The sequence below is a fragment of the Anabrus simplex genome, chromosome 2 (assembly GCF_040414725.1).
Source record: "Anabrus simplex isolate iqAnaSimp1 chromosome 2, ASM4041472v1, whole genome shotgun sequence".
Classification (NCBI taxonomy): Eukaryota; Metazoa; Arthropoda; class Insecta; order Orthoptera; family Tettigoniidae; genus Anabrus; species Anabrus simplex.
The window spans coordinates 641,427,281-641,445,445 of record NC_090266.1 but is presented as its reverse complement, the minus strand read 5'-3'; the positions used below and the strand labels follow the sequence as shown (position 1 = coordinate 641,445,445).

The window sequence follows — 18,165 nt, the reverse complement described above, 5'->3', positions numbered from 1 at the left end:
ACAGAACTGAATCTAAAAATAAACTGGCCAGAAGCATTAACCCAATCATATCATCTGATGAGCTGTCGTTGCACCAAGTTGTTACTGCATATTCATTGTCTGATGAGATCAGATCACAGAGCTACAGTACTTAGTACAAATGCACGCAGTTCAAATACTAACCCACAGGTATCTCTTATATGCATTCTAAAATGAATTGTAGACTTGTAACTTTGGCAATTCTCCAATCTAACTCACATCCCAGGCATCTTTGTTGAGGAACAACAGTTTATTTGTAGTGTCTTTATTAACATTCCATTCTTTCTTGACCTCAGTCTGATATCGTGTTTGTGTCGGTGCGACGTAAAGCCCCTAGCAAGAAGATATCGTGTTTGGAAATAATGAGTCCGAGGAAAGGACAAATTATTTAGAAGATGGGTTAGGGATGGTAAAGGTATAAGCATAACAGGTGATGGAATTCAGTGGGAAGAAAACCCAATCATTCCAACTATTTCATTTTAACAACAGCAAAAATTTGATCAACAATAATATGTGTAAATTTTTAATACAGTTCAACCAGTTAAAAAAAATAGAAAGTGTGTGTGTGGGGGGGGGAAGAGAAGTTATACATCCAAAGGACAAGTTAAATGAATGAAAACAAATTTCAAACAATAAATTAGAAATTTATGTCACCAAAAACAAATTGATTAAACAAAAATAACTGACACTGCAAAAATATGCGAGAAACTCTCTAATATTGTCGGAATGTGGTCATTGCAGGCAACACAAATTAGGTAAACAAAATTCGATACTGTTAATCCAGCCATGATGGCTTTAAGGAGTAGCTTAAAGATAATAGTGAAAATTACTGTCCAGAGAATTAGTTCATTTTAAGTTACAGGGTCGACTGAAACTGTAAACTAATTGAAGTAACAGTACTGAATTTCTTGCAGTTCTTCGTAACTAATAAATAAATCTCGAATTTGGGTTAGATATGAAGGTCCACGATCTCGAAGAAAGCATTTGGATTCCAATGGAGGAAACCATGTTGTTCTCTGGCAGTTGGTTAAAAAGGTTGAATAAATTAGTGTAGCCGGTTCAGGTGGACTAATAACTTAGTAGCAAGATCAGGCAGCCATCCTTAAAGTAGGCATTGAAACATCGTGGTCAGATATCTCCCCGATCCAGTTATGAGAAGTTCCGGCTACTGTGACGTGGTGTCAAGGCACATGACGTAGCATGTGGTCAGCTTGCAGGCAGTTACAATGTGTGGTGATGAGATGAGGAGAAGTGACACAGAGAATTCAGTATTTGTGCTTAAATAGTGAACCCAATAGACAAGGTAAATAAAAGTAAGGTTTTGAAGATTAGACACAGGTAGCAGGATAATGAATAATCAAACAAAATATAATCCATTATGAAAATTACAATAAAGATGCAATGGTTATAAACTGGATGTTTTTCTGCCGGTACGCTTCCATCATGTTCAGTCAGCTTAGTCACTTTTCACATTTTTCGCTAACACTTGCCGTTATCACAGAACTAATAGTCCCATGATATACACTACCTGGAATTGCTGCAATACTACGAGGACGGTTTGAAAAGTTCTTGGAATCACCACTAGATGTCAGTGCTAGAGCAACGAGGTTCCAGCGCAATAATCACACATCCTTTGGGAGTGAACACGTGGCGCGTCACTGCTCTAGCTGCAGGAGTGTGGTAGTGACGACTCTTTGTTGTTGTTCCCACGTAATGATTTGTGACAATGGAAAAACTGAGATTCGAGCAGTGATTAAATACTTTGTAAAGAAAGGTATGAAAGCAAAGGAAATTCATGCCGACTTTCAGAACACACTGGGAGACTCGTCTCCTTCATTTTCAACTGTTGCCAAGTGGACCAGCGAGTTTAAATTTGGTCGGGAGAGCTTGGATGATGATCCGCGTAGTGGACGGCCAAAAAGTGTTACGACCCCAGAATTTATCGCAAAAGTGCATAAAATTGTCATGGAGGATCGTCGACTGAAAGTGCGGGAGATTGCTGAAGCTGTAGGGATGTCTTCTGAACGGGTATATTATATTTTAACCGAAGAATCGGGTATGAAAAAATTATCCGCAAGATGGGTGCCGCGGCTCTTGACATTGGACAATAAACGCACCAGATTGGAAATGTCCGAACAAAGTCTGGCCCATTTTCAGTGCAACCAACAAGATTTTTTGTGCCGGTTTGTGACTACAGATGAAACTTGGGTCCACTACTATACCCCAGAGACAAAACAGCAGTCAAAGCAGTGGAAACATGCTGATTCACCACGACCAAAGAAAGCAAAGGCAGTGCGTTCGGCCGGAAATGTCATGGCCTCAGTTTCCTGGGATGCAAAATGCATTCTGCTGATAGATTATCTTCCTACTGGCCAAACAATTACGGGGCAATACTATGCAAACGCAAACATCCTAGACCAACTACAGGAAAAGATACGCGAAACAAGGCCTGGTTTGGCAAGGAAAAGGTCATCTTTCATCAGGACAACGCTCCGCCGCACGCAAGTGTTATTGCCATGGCAAAACTTCATGAACTGGGGTACGAATTGTTGCCACATCCACCTTCTTCACCTGATTTGGCACTAGCAGACTTTCATCTATTCCCCAAGCGGAAAATTTTCCTCGGTGGACGGAGATTTTCTACAAGGGAAGAACTGACAGCCGAATTGGAGAGGTATTTTGAAGGCCTGGAGGAATCTCATTTTCGAGATGGGATCAAGGCATTGGAACATCACTGGACCAAATGCATTAGTCTCCAGGGAGACTATGTTGAAAAATAAAAGCAGTTCCACCGAGGTAAGATACTTAATTCTAGTACATTCTGAGAACTTTTCAAACCACCTACGTACATTCCTGCTTAATTTTCATGGCAAGTCCTCTGCCATGACTGTCACTACAAATATGCACTGAAGGCCCTACTTGTTTCCTTTTCATTAAACTATTTTCACTAAGTCTATTGGGAACTACGTTAGTGTCACTAAAATTATAATTTCAGCTATCTAACACACTGAATCTATCTGACGTCAAAATCACATTACACTGGCCATGTGACCATCAGGCCATCTAGATGAGCAGTAGTTTTCTTGGCAGATACAAGGCCTTTCATCCAGTGTCAGATTTAAATGCCTTGTGAGCTGACTTGGAAATAATGTGAAATAAACCTATAATTCTTTTTCCATAACATTTTGTATGATTTATAGTAAAAACATTAATTTTCCAGTTATATTGCTTGCTATGGCAGACTTAAAAACTTTTTTCTGAAAGAAGAGTCGATAATTTTAATTTCCTTTACGCCGAGGTGGCTTCCAAGGTAAGGAAAATGATTTATGTTCTGGAGAGATTGGCCATTGATTATAATAGCTGGAGTTCTCTTATTGGAATTTGGTGCCAGCTGGTAAAGGATATTAGTCTTATTAATATTAATTTCCAGTCCGATACTTTCATATGCTTGATTAAAAGCATTTAGGATTGATTGCAGATCTTCCTCTGTGTTGGCTAAAATAACATTGTCATCTGCGTACTGAAGCTTTATAACTGACACTGAGGACACCTTGATCTTAGCTCACAGTCTGTTTAATATTAATATTATTGTTAATTAACATTAAAGTTAATATTAAACAGATTTCCATCAGTTCTACATCTGATGGCAGTTTATCATCCACAAGGTGTAGTATAGTTTCAACAAATACTGTGCTGAGAACAATGTTGGAGCAATTACACCACCTTGCATGACTCCAGTAGAAAAACGGAAGGAGTCTCCTGGTCTTGCATTGGAATGAAGAGTAGCAAACATGCCATCGTGCAGTAGTCTAAGTATCTGTATGTATTTGTTTGGACATCCAATCAGAACCAGAATTCTCCATAGAGCTTCTTGCTTAACAGAATCAAACGCCTTGACAAGATCTATAAAAGCCCATGTACAAGGGTTGGTTTTGCTCTTTAGACTTTTCCTGCATTTGTCTTGCACTGAAAATCATATCAATTGTACTTCTGTTTGGCCTGATACCACACAGAGTTTCTGGTAGACATATTTCAGTCAACGGCAGTAGACGATTGGACAATACTCTAGCAAGAATTTTTCCTCCAACAGAGAGTAATGATATTCCTCGATAATTGTTACACAGAGTCTTGTCCCCTTTCTTGAAGAACAAGAGGAAGGTACTGCAACATTTAAATTATTTATTAATATTTGAGGTTAATTGGTTCTTCAATACTGTATATGTAATTTGTTTATGTATTTAAATGTCACAAACTATTTAATAATATTCGGGAACGGAAACAATGTTGAAAAGTTGTAGTTGAACCGACAAAATTGAGATAAGAAATATAGAAAGAGTTTTATACAGTGGGTCCAAGGACAGCGATTTTAGTGGTGAGACAGTATATTGTGATAGTCCTGACGAAAGTGATAATAGTTTTGATGGGGAGGAAACTGACGTGAACAATGACAACGTGCCAGGCCCTGCAAAGTGTGCTTGCACGACGATGCAACAGAAACGGAAACGGAGTGACTGGAACCGAACAACAACCTACAAAGATCCTAATATTTATACATTTACAAAGTATAGTGGAGTTAATAATGACTTGCTGGATGAGTTTCTGAGATGCAGCCACCATACAAACTCTTGATTTTTCTGAAACAAATGGAACCTTTGTACGGAAGTGCAATTATGTTCTATGGTACATTTTAATACTTTCACACAGTTCCCTCGCAAAGAAATATTTACCCCTGTTATTCATATGCATACCATGCCTTGTAAAATGCTGTTTACCTAATTCACATGACTGATTTTGTGTACAGGTTCTAATGATGTTTATAGAAATGAAGCGGACACTGCTATTAAACGTCTGAGGCTGAGTGGATCCCGTTCCAGCCCCCGTACCACTTTTCAAATTTCGTGGCAGAGCCAGGAATCGAACCCGGACCTCCAGGGGTGGCAGCTAATCACGCTAACCACTACACCACAGAGGCGGACACGAGTTGTATTTAGGTTGTTATTATTATTATTATTATTATTATTATTATTATTATTATTATTATTATTATTATTGTTGTTGTTGTTGTTGTACCGGGCGAGTTGACCATGCGGTTAGAGGTGCGCAGCTGTGAGCTCACATCCGGGAGATAGTGGGTTTGAACCCCACTGTCGGCAGCCCTGAAGATGGTTTTCCGTGGTTTTCCATTTTCACACCAAGCAAATGCTGAGACTGTACCTTAATTAAGGCCACGGCAGCTTCCTTTCCATTCCTAGGCCTTTCCTGTCCCGTCGTCGCCATAAGACCTACCTGTGTCGGAGCGACGTAAAGCAAAAAATATATATATATTATTATTGTTGATGTTCTGGACCCCACAGAAAGAGTCAAGACCGCTACATGGCGGTAAATTACATCTGCTGCCATTATCATTGCTGACAATGTGACCAGCATCATTGTTACGCGTAGGCAAGTGCGCGGGATTTCTGGCGAAAGAATGATGTAGGTACTTCAGTGCATTATTGACCTTATTATAGAGTGGAAAATTGCACGGTCAATATCATTCCTATCGTTTATTTCAAATGTGTTTAAATTTTTATTTATATGCCAGGAGAATCTACTGTAATCTAACTTTCAGTTCTCCAAAGGAACAGTTGGCTCTTGAAAATGAACCCAGGATTGATTAAAAATGATCGGTTAATGATCTGAATCAGTACATTATGAACAGTAAAATCAACTGGTCTTGACTCCTCTTTCACCCCACCGCCATTAACTTGATATACCCTCCTCCCCCCCCCCCCTCAAAAAATATATGGCGTGTTTCTTTATGTTTAAAGGAGATTCCAAATACCAATGTTCACATCTGTAAAAAATTTAGTTTTTATTAGATATAAGTATCCTCATACAATTAATTCAATTAATTCTTCAATTCATTTAACTCCCCCCCCCCTTCATTGGATTTTCCGAGAATACGTGTTTCTTTACTTTTAAAGCATGTTCCAAATGCCAATTTTCACGTCTGCAAAATATTTCGTTTTTGAGATATTAGTATCTTCACACAAATAATTCAACTAATTTTTCTATTTCAAACTCCCCCTTTTTAAGTGTATTTCCGAAAACAAAAAATACGTATTTCTTTATTTTTAAGGGATTTTCCAAATACCAAATTTCACGTCTGTTGCATTCTGTTTTGAGATATAAGTTTCCCCATAAAAAGAATGAACTTTTTCACTTCCTTGCAGCCCCCCCCCCCCTCAAGTGAATTTCCTGGCAAAAATACTTGTTTCTTTAATGGTAAAGGACCTTCAAAATACCAATTATCACGACTCTAACATCTTCAGTTTTTGAGATATGTGTCCTCATAACAGGAAATCAGCTCCTTTTCACACCCGCCCCCCACGATAATTTCCCCCACAAAACCCTTTTTCTTTCTTTATGAAAGAGATCGAAATACCAATTTTCATGGTTACAACAACTTTAGTTTTATTAGATTTTAGTATCCTCATACAATAAGTTTGATTAATATTTCAATTCTTTCACCTCGCCCCTTCATTGGATTTTCCGAGAATACGTGTTTCCTTACTCTTAAAGCAGATCCCAAATATCAATTTTTACGTCTGCAAAATCTTTCGTTTTTGAGATAATAGTATCTTCATACAAATAATTCAACTAATTTTTCAATTCCGCCCCCCCCCCCCTTAAGTGGATTTACGGAAACAAAAAATACGTATTTCTTTATTCTTAAAGGACATTCCAAATACCAAATTTTACGTCTGTAACATCTTCAGTTTTTTAGATATCAGTATAGTAATTAAAAGAATTCAACCCCATTTTCAGTCACACCCAAGTGTTTTTCCGAAAAACAAGAAATTAATGTTTCTTTATTTTTAATAGATAAAAATACCATTTTTCACTTCTGTAATATGTTGCGTGTTTGAGATACACTGTAGAAAAGCTCATCTTAAAATTTCACCGCCTTTTTAGTTCCACTTTAGTGGAGTTTCCAAAAAACAAATCACCTATGTTTCTTTACGTTTACAGGGGATTCCAAATACCAATTTTTACGTCTGTGACATTTCACGTTTCTGAGATATACTGTAGGTATAGTCTTTCTAAAAATTCACCCCAATTGTCACTCCTGTTTAACCCCCATTAATTGGATTTTCCTAAAACAAAAAGTACGTGTTTCTTTATTTTTAAAGGAGATCCCATATACCAATTTTCAGGTCTGTAATATCTTCAGTTTCTGAGATATTAGTATCCTCATTAAAGGCATTCAACCCATTTTTCACCCTTTTTCATCCCTCCTATTGGGATTTTCCGAAAACAAAGAAATACGTGTTTCTTTATTTTTAAAGGAGATTTTAAATATCAATTTTTACATCTGTAAACTTTTAAAGTTTGGAGATATAATTACATTCACTTTAAAAATTCACCTCCCTTTTCATCCCCCATGAATTGTATTTTACAAAAAAATACATGTTTCTTATTTTTAAAGAAGATCCCAAATACAAATGCTCAGGTCTGTAATATCTTCATTTTCTGAGATATAAGTATTCTCATAAAAGGTGTTCAACCCCTTTTCTCCTTTTTTCACCCCCCTTAATGGAATTTTCTGGAAGCAAAAATATACGTGTTTCCTTATTTTTAAAGGAGATTCCAAATACCAATTTTTTACGTCTGTAAACTTTTCAGTTTTTGAGATATAGATATCCTCATTTTAAAAATTCACCCCCCGTTTTCACCCCCTTAGCGACTGAATATCCAAAAATCCTCCCTTAGCGAGCACCTACATGTTAGTGTTAATGTATCCCCAAAATTTCATTTCTTTATGTCCAGTAGTTTTGGCTCGGCGATGATGAATCAGTCAGTCAGTCAGTCAGTCAGTCAGTCAGTCAGTCAGTCAGGACAAGTTATTTTACATATATGAGGGTGCCACTTATTTTTCAAAGTTTTAATTTTGCAATGCATAGGTTATTGTTTTATTCATTTGGGCCTAAAACACCCGAAAACAATTTTTTCCCTTATTTGGAACAGTGCAACTCGTGCTGACTCGCGCACAAACATGTCCATACAACTTGCGTCACAAGAGTGGCCCGCTCTTGTTCTTATTGTCAGTTAGTTTTCGCTTATCGGGTAGCTATCACGGATTGTTTTGTATTTCGAAGATGTCAGTGGAACTAAGGAACAATAAAAAAAGCATTTTCCTGGTTGGTGAAGTAAATCACCAAATAACAGGTGCAAAATTACCATCTAATCGTCAAGTTCTCACAGTTCTATTTTTCAACATACGTGAGGTTAAGTTGACTGTTAGTGAAAGTGCAAATCTTGTCATTTGGGAGTGCAATATATCCTGGGAAAAGGCTAGAATACCTACCAGAGCTGTGCCTAATTGTGTTAAGAAAATAGTGGATCTTTATCAGGTCCGGCGAGAACTACAGAACTAAAAAAAAATAACAAGAAGATTCAGGATTTACATAGGCGCCGCGAAGAGAAACTTCAACTTGAATTAGATAATTTATTCGATATAGCACATGCTGATGCTCCTGAAGGAATAAAAAATCGAAGAAAGTATTTTTGCCTCGCGGGTGTTGACAAAAAGTTGGCTGATATTGAAGAAAGGGCCAGGCTGAGAAAACTCGCAGAAGATAAAAAGAGACTAAGGGTCGTATTCATGAACGAGACTTTGACTTCGACTTACGTAAGTTTACTTAGTTGAGTTTCGTGGAAGTCTGTTTCATAGACGCAACTTTTACAAAGTAGACTCTGGCGTAAGTAGACTTTAGTAAGTTACGATGTGAAGAATTAGATATGAAGTTGGCAATGAAAACAATGGAAGAGCACTGTAGCATCTCCCATCACTCAATGTTTTTTCTTAATAAAGAGGCAGAAGAAGAAGAAATTCAGCTGTTTCCTGCGTTATAGATCGCGTTATAGACTCTAAACTCAATCCAATCCAGTTAATACAGTTAATTTTTATTTCTCGACGATGGATGGAAAGAAAAAAAATTGCCAGCCTTCAACAACTATGAAAGGGAGGTGTTACTAGAACTAGTGAAAGAGAAGAAAAGTAGCCTATAGTTGAAGTCGAAATCAATAAACTTCATCTCGTGGTTGACTATGCCCTGACATTTGAAACTAAAAATCCCTTTCCTATTACGGAATACCTCAGCATGGTTGCCACCTGGACTTATTATTGGTATATGGGTGCAATCTATAGCTCCAACCACTCCAGGGAAACGGGATCTTTCATACACACGTCGCGCATTATTTCGACATTCAGCTTCATTTGGGAACGAAACAAACTGTGGTCTCTTTCGGGCAGTCAGGATCGATATTCTTCTGATTATTCTACATACTGAGGGCTGGCTTACTCCTCGTAAAGCAGCGGAATCAATTTGGAATTTACCTGAAAACCATGGAAGTGTGTGAAAGGCTATTGTATTTACCATAAGAATGCATTAATCTGTACTGATCATCCCTTAACCTAACTAGATAACACGATGAGTAGAAAGTGCAAAAACTGTGCGCTATAGTAACAATAATTTTACTCTTACTTGTAGCATAATATCTTAACGACTGGGCGATTTGTCCGTGCAGTTAGGGGCGCGCGGCTGTGAGCTTGCATCCGGGACATAGTAGGTTCGAATCCCACTGTCGGCAGCCCTGAAGATTGTTTCCCGTGGTTTCCCATTTTCAAACCAGGCAAATGCTGGAGGGCTGCACCTTTATTAAGGCCACGGCAGCTTCCTACCCATTCCTTGGTCTTTCCTATCCCATCGTCGCCATAAGACATCTGTATCGATGTGACGTAAAGCAAATAGCAAAAAAAAAAAAAAAAAAAAAAAAAATCTTAACGAAATTAGCAACTGTATCATTGGAGGTATGAGTGATCCTCGATTATTATGTTTCTGTAATTCGACTTCAAACATCGTTAGTACATCTAATACTGTACGTTTATCGAATCTATATCGTTTTCTGAACTCATTTTCTGTATAAAATTGAACTGGGTTTCGTGCATCTCTTATAATACGCCGAGGATTAGGCACAACGTACTGAATAATTTCGTGGATCTCTTCAATTTCGTCTACAAAATTAACTGCATCGGCAATATATCTGCCATTTTATTATTTTTCTGATCTCAGAGTCTACTTAAGTACGGAACATCGGCGACTTGGAAGTGAAGTCGCCATCGAAGTTTACTTACCTCCAAGTAGCGATCATGAAATGGAAATGGCGACTTACCGCCTTCTAAGTCTAAGTCTATAAGTCAAAGTCTCGTTCATGAATACGACCCTTAAGCAAATGCCTTCCACGAGCTCACTGGAATCTGCAACTTTACAGACTTTTGATACACATGAAGACGTAGAAGAACAATCCACAAGCTCTGAAGGAAGCCTGGAAGAATCTCTGCCATCTACATCTCAATCTGTAAGTTCTTTAGCTATGTTGACAAGAAGAGGAAGAAAAGATTTTATCACATCTAAATTAGTTGCAACTTTAGACAAATAGCCTATCAACTAAGCATCAAACATTCTGTTTATAAAATTCAGTCTGTAGTAGAAGCACTTGATCTTGTCCGACTCGTTGGCTGAATGGTCAGCGTACTGGCCTTCGGTTCAGAGGGTCCCGGGTTCGATTCCCGGCCGGGCCGGGGATTTTAATCGCTTCTGATTAATTCTTCTGACTCGGGGACTGGGTGTATATGTCCGTCCCAACACTCTCCTCATCATATTCAGACAACATACTACACTACCAATCACCACAGAAACACGCAATAGTGCTTACATCCCTCCATAGAGGGTTGGCGTCAGGAAGGGCATCCGGCCGTAAAACAGGGCCAAATCCACATATGTGTGACGCAGTTCGCACCCGCGACCCCACAGGTGTGGGAAAAGCGGCAGGAAAAGAAGAAGAAGAAGAAGAAAGTAGAAGCACTTGATCTTAGTTCTGACAATTACCTGATCAACAAATCTTCTATTCGAACACAAATGAGAAAAGATAGAGCGAGATCCATAAAATCCGATTTTCAGAATAACGTGCCCGAAGTAGTTACTGTTCATTGGGATGGAAAATTGTTACCTGCTCTGGACGTAAGAAGTTCTAAAGAAGAACGCCTACCAATTATTATTTCATATGACGAGGAAGAACAACTTCTTGCTGTGCCGAAGTTAGACAACTCTTTCGGCAAGGAGCAAGCGAAAGTAGTGTCAAATGCCCTTCATGATTGGAACCTGGATGATAAGGTACAAATAATGTGCTGTGATACAACAGCATCTAATACAGGACGCTTGAATGGAGCTTATGTACTTTTAGAGCAAAAACTAGAGAGTTTGTGGCGGCCTCGAGTGTTAATATATGTGTATAAACTCATATATGTTTATAAACTCTTTGAACTTTGTTTATGTTCCGAAGACTTCTATATATTGATGTTCTGTGCTTCTAATATTATCTTTATTCTCTCTGATTATTATTCATGTTTTTACTTTCGTCCCCACGATAGTTGGAGTGTTAATTAAACACATTAATACACCACCCCTGTTCTCTTATTCAAGTACATAATCATCATCAATAACTACATTGGTGACTCCCGACGTGATATTAAAATACGGCGCGGAACACATTTTGTGGTTAGTCAAGTGTGAAAATGACCGATGCCAGCAACGAAACAAATCCACCGCCAACAACAGTATGGAACGAAGCGGGTATTGCACGCATTTCAGTGAAGATTCCACCCATCTGGAAGAAAAACATAAAGGTATGGTTTCTTCAAGTTGAAACACAGTTTACTATGTTGGGTATCACTAACGAAACCACGAAATTTAATCATGTTGTTGCGTCATTAGAAGCGGATATTGTAGAATTAATTTCCGACTTTTTATCTCGACCACTATCTACCACTCCGTTCACAGAGCTTAAAGCACGACTAATTCAGGAATTTGAAGTGTCAGAGAATAGGAAAGTGACGAAATTATTAACAGAATTAGAATTAGGTGATAAGAAGCCAACTCAACTCTTGCGTGAGATGCGAACTTTAGCCGGTACGCAAGTCAAGGACGATTTCTTGAAAACCATATTTATGCAGCGGCTTCATGTTACCGCACGTTCTATATTAGCTACGAGTAAAGATAATCTGGACACCATAGCCACTATGGCTGACAAAATTGTTGAAATTTCACAACCGGGATTAAATGTTTGTGCTCAAACCGCGCAGGCACCATCCACCATTGCAGTCGATAAAATAAATGATGTCAGTAACGATCGTATCTCAAGACTAGAAATGCAGATCGCTGAATTAACACTGAAAATCAATGAATTGAAAACGTTGTCACGTTCTTCAAGAAGTAGCTCACGATCATCTCGTTCATCACCAAGAAGGTCACGAGACAGGTCCCGATCAGCCCACTCTTTTAATCCTAATGGAGCACTATGTTGGTACCACTTGAAATATCGCAGCAGGGCAAAGAAATGTCAAAGCCCATGCTCATATCAACCACCTTCCGCTCAGAATTCTAACATGCAGTCAAACTAAAACGCTCCACACTAGCGGCGGCAGGTGATCGGAGTCATTTTTCACGCCGCCTATTTCTCACAGACAGAAGTAGCGGAAGTCGTTTCCTGGTCGATACTGGAGCTGATATTTCTGTGATTCCGCCTTCGGATAGTGATCGCCCAAAAAAGACAGATCGTAAACTTTATGCAGCAAACGGCACTGGTATTAACATTTACGGAGAGCGTCTACTAGTACTCAGTTTGGGTTTACGGCGCAATTTCACATGGAAATTCGTAACTGCAGATGTGCAATCACCGATTATTGGAGCCGACTTCATTCACTATTACAACCTTATCGTTGATCTAAAGAACAGGCGACTCATTGACCCATTAACATCAGCAGAGACACCTGGCACATTGATTAAAGTCTCGGGCATAGAAACAGTTTATCTAATGCCACCAGATCAAAAACATGCTGACATTCTAAAGAAATTTCCCAACTTGCTCCATGAAAACGTCCATTTCGACATCCCAGATACCTCTGTTTATCATACCATTGTCACAGAAGGACATCCTGTAGCAGCAAAGGCACGACGACTACCACCAGATAAACTCAAAGCAGCTAAAGCAGAGTTCCAACAAATGATCGATATGAAAATCTGCCAGCCATCAAAGAGCGCCTGGGCAAGTCCCCTCCACTTAGTTCCCAAGAAAGACGGATCCTGGAGACCTTGCGGAGACTACCGTGCTCTCAACAACATCACCAAGCCTGACACGTATCCTATTCCTAACCTTCAAGATTTTAACAGCCAACTACATGGAAAACGAATATTTTAAAAATAGATCTGATCAGAGCTTATCATCACATCCCTGTACATCCGGACGATGTACCTAAGACAGCAGTGATAACTCCATTTGGTTTGTTCGAATTTTTGCGCACCCCGTTTGGACTCCGTAATGCGGCTCAAACTTTTCAAACATATATCGACAGTATACTCAGAGACCTCGATTTCGTGTACTGTTATATAGATGACATCCTAGTGGCATCACAAGATGAAGAAGAGCACAAGAAGCATCTTCAAATGCTTTTCGAACGACTCAGTACGTTCAACATCAGAATCAATCTGAACAAGTGCATTTTCAGTTCAACAGAAGTACCTTTCCTGGGATATGTGATATCTGCAGAAGGAATCAGACCACTACCAGAGCGAGTGCAAACCATTGTTGACTATCCGCTACCCACAACAGTAAAAGAATTGCGCCGGTTTCTTGGCCTCATTAACTTTTATCGAAGAGCACTGCCAAATTCAGCCAGTAAACAAGCAGAGCTTTTGAACCTTCTCCACGGGACTAAGAAAAATTACACAGAAAAATTAATTGGACAGAAAACCTTCGACAAGCCTTTAATGACCTAAAAAATAGCTTGGCCGATTCAGCACTTCTAGCTCATCCATCCTCAAACTTACCACTAATTTTAATGGTAGATGCCTCAGATTATGGTGCATCCTTGCAACAAATCAAGGACAATAATCTGCAACCATTAGCATTCTTCTCCAAGAAACTGACAAATGCAGAGAGGAATTACTCGACCTACGACAGAGAACTCCTCGCTGCCTACTCAGTTGTGAAGCACTTTCAGTACATGCTTGAAGGACGTGATTTTCCGATTTACACCGACCACAAGCCACTTACCTTCATGTTCAAGCCACGTTCAGACAAAGCTTCTCCACGTCAGATACGACACATTAGTTTCATCGGACAGTTCACCACAGACATACGTTACACTACTGGAAAGGAGAACATCGCAGCTGATGTTTGTTCACGAATTGCTTCAATCACTATACCTCCAACTGATACCATGGAAGAAATAGCAGAAGGCCAACAATGTGACGAAGAACTTCCACACATTAAGAATACGTCACTTGCACTTCGAACAATAATGTTGCCCAATGGGAAAGAACTCGTTTGCGACATGACTGAAGATATGATTCGCCCATATGTACCTCAACAACTACGATGGGCAATTTTCAATTCGCTACACAATCTAGCTCACCCTGGTATTCAAGCAATCATTAATTTAGTAAAAAAGCACTTCATTTGGCCATCACTAAAAAAGGACGTAAAGACCTGGACATCAGCATGTATTCCTTGCCAACGAAGTAAAGTCTGGAGACACACCGACAGTGCAGTGGGACAGTATCCTCCAACGGCAGCAAGATTCAGTCACATTAACGTGGACATACTTGGACCACTACCTCCATCACAAGGATATCGCTATTTACTAACAATTATTGATAGTTTCTCCCGATGGCCAGAAGCAGTTCCATTAGCTGACATCACAGCAGAAGCAGTTTCATTTGCCATAGTCTCAACATGGATATCTCGTTTTGGCGTGCCTCATATCATAACTACTGACCGCGGAAGGCAGTTTGAATGTCAACTTTTCAAATGCCTCACAAGCACACTGGGCATCGTCCACATTAAAACGACAGCATATCATCCGGCAGCAAATGGAAAAATTGAACGATGGCACCGTCAATTAAAATCTGCTTTGAAGGCACAGATGTCTGATGATTGGGTTTCGAAGCTTCCCCTGGTCTTGTTAGGACTTCGTTCCTACATAATTCCGCAAGTCAACACCTCGCCAGTGGAAATGACTTACGGCTCAACAATTAGGCTACCAGGAGTATTTCTCAACGAACAGAAACTAGTAACTGACATCCCAACCTTCGTTTTCAAATTGAAGGAACAGTTGAGGAACCTAAGACCAGTCCCAACAGAACATCACGACCGCAAAAAGATCTTTATACACCCACGGCTGATGACGAGCAAGTTCGTTTTCGTTCGACACGATGCAGTCAGAACACCTCTTAAATCACCATATGACGCGCCATATCCAGTCCTGTCTCGCAGTGACAAACACTTCGAGGTGGAGATGCCAACAGGGAAACAAACTATCAGCATTGACAGATTGAAACCTGCCTTCCTTCTGGCAGACCAATCATCGGACAACAAGGAAGACACATCTGGAGAAACTACTCTGGACATTCCGTCGAGTTCCATTCCAAAGACTGTCAACCTTCAGATGAAGACAGGCAGCACTCAATCCAATACACCCGTACCACGGATCACCAGATCAGGTCGAAGGGTCACCTTCCCTAGAAAATACATGGCGCTGTCACTGCGGAGGGAGTGTGTAGCGGAGGGAGTGTGTGGCGGCCTCGAGTGTTAATATATGTGTATAAACTCATATGTTTATAAACTCTTTGAACTTTGTTTATGTTCCGAAGACTTCTATATATTGATGTTCTGTGCTTCTAATATTATCTTTATTCTCTCTGATTATCATTCATGTTTTTACTTTCGTCCCCACGATAGTTGGAGTGTTAATTAAACACATTAATACACCATCCCTGTTCTATTATTCGAGTACATAATCATCATCAATAACTACAAGTTGTTACGCTTTCCTTGCCACCTCATATTTACGAACTGGTGCTCAAAAGTGTGTTTGAATCAAAGATGCAACAAATCACTAGCAGTCCTGATATTCCGCTGTTCAAAAAGTTTAGAGACAACGGGAAGAATATTAATCCTAGTGCCATCGAACCGTGCACTGATTTTGTCCAACAATGTCTCTGTGAGGCAAATATTATTGAATTGGTGACATTTTTTAACAATGAGCTGGCAAAACTGATTGTATGACATGTTTTTCTGGGTGGAGACATTAAAAATAAAATAAAAATCAGACCACCTGGTGCAATGCATCAAGCACGATGGATGGCAAGAGCTATTTACTCCTTAAAAATGTGTTTACTGAAGTCCCAGTTTAAAATGAGCGCTAAGAACAAACAAGCTTTACAAGATGTTTGTTTATTCATTGTGGCAGTTTACGTGAAGGCCTGGTTTGGATATAGTATGGCGATAAAAGCTCCGAATCAAGATTTTTGTTTTTAAAGACCTAAAAATATTACGAGAAAGTTGACAAGTTGATTTCCAATGCGGCTTTAAACAAGTTCAGTCAACACTTGTGGTACTTGTCAGAGGAAATAGCCATCCTTTCAATTTTTGATAATGAATTTGATGAGCAGGCTAAAGGAAACATTGTAGAAAACTTACAAAAAGAAAGCTTTGATGATTCCGGAAAGAGATATGTTCCATCGAAACAGGAGATGTCTGGCTCTCTATATGGTACATAGTAGACTAGTAGTGTTTAATCTGGTATTTAATTTAGAACTTATTTGTTTTATTTACAGGCACTACAAGTATTTTTTTTACCTTGTTTCAGGGAAATCTTTGAGTGATTTTGTTTCTGTCAAGAGTAAAGAATTATTTTCACGACTGAAACTTGGCAGTGGTTTCTCTCAAGAAATTGTATCTTCATGAAAAGACAACGTGGTGTTTGTGGAAGCTAAAAAGAAGGTTTCTACCTTAAAAGCAGTTAATGACACAGCTGAAAGAGCTGTTAAACTAATGACAGACTTTCATGGTTTGATTACCGCAGATGAAGAACAGAAGCAGTTCTTATTAGAACATAGAAAAATTTACCCAGACTGTAAAAAAGAGACTTTGAAGAGGAAATATCCAAATGAATAACTATAAAAATGGTATCTTTTTTGTTACTTGCAAGAAGAGCATTACGTTAGAGAGAGATAACTTCTCGCAAGCACACAGTGTGCAAGAGAATTATCATTCAGAAAAAAAATATGTAACAGTTACTAAGCGCAAGATGCTGAGAAAAAGTGAGAAAGAAAATAGCAAGGATCAAGTGGAATCTTTCGTAACTTCCTTGTAGAACATTTCCAAGTTAGATTTAGATAGGCACTGAAGCTTATTATTATTATTATTATTATTATTATTATTATTATTATTATTATTTCTAGGACTATACAATCCACCAGTGGTCCATAACCCGTTAGAGGAGAGATGCTCACTTGGACTATGTGTAAGTAGGGTAGCATCCTGCTTCATGAATTTACTGAGCTCAGAACATTTTAAGCAAGCCGCGGACCTATGGGAGTAACGAAATGGAATTCGATGGGGAGCTATCAATATTAATGGGGCTTATGGAAGAAAGAAAGTAGAACTGGCTGAGTCAGCTAAGAGGATGCATCTCGATGTGCTAGGCGTAAGTGATATTTGGGTAAGGGGAGATAACGAGGAAGAGATAGGAGATTATAAAGTGTACTTGACGGGTGTTAGAAAGGGAAGGGCAGAGTCTGGGGTAGGACTGTTCATCAAGAATACCATTGCACGCAACATAGTTTCTCTTAGGCACGTAAATGAGCAAATGATGTGAGTGGATTTGTCAGTTCGAGGAAATAGGATGAGAATTGTCTCAGTGTATTCACCATGTGAGGGTGCAGATGAGGATGAAGTTGACAAGTTTTATGAAGCATTGAGTGACATAGTGGTCCGGGTCAACAGCAAGGATAGAATAGTGCTAATGGGCGATTTCAATGTGAGAGTTGGAAATAAAACTGAAGTATACGAAAGGGTGATTGGTAAATGTGGGGATGATATGGCAGCTAATGGGTATGGGAAGCATTTGCTGGACTTCTGTGATAGTATGAGTTTAGCAGTTACGAATACATTCTTCAAGCGTAAGACTATTTACCGCTACACATGGGAGGCTAGGGGTACCAGATCCATAATAGACTATAATTTAACCGACTTCGAATT

General features: G+C 39.2%; 1 protein-coding gene across 1 annotated transcript in view; it reads right to left on the bottom strand.

Annotated features, from left to right (window-relative positions):
* Positions 1–18,165, bottom strand: part of Drp1 (dynamin related protein 1) — a 430,863-nt gene that overhangs the window by 232,573 nt on the left and 180,125 nt on the right. The window lies entirely within an intron of this gene.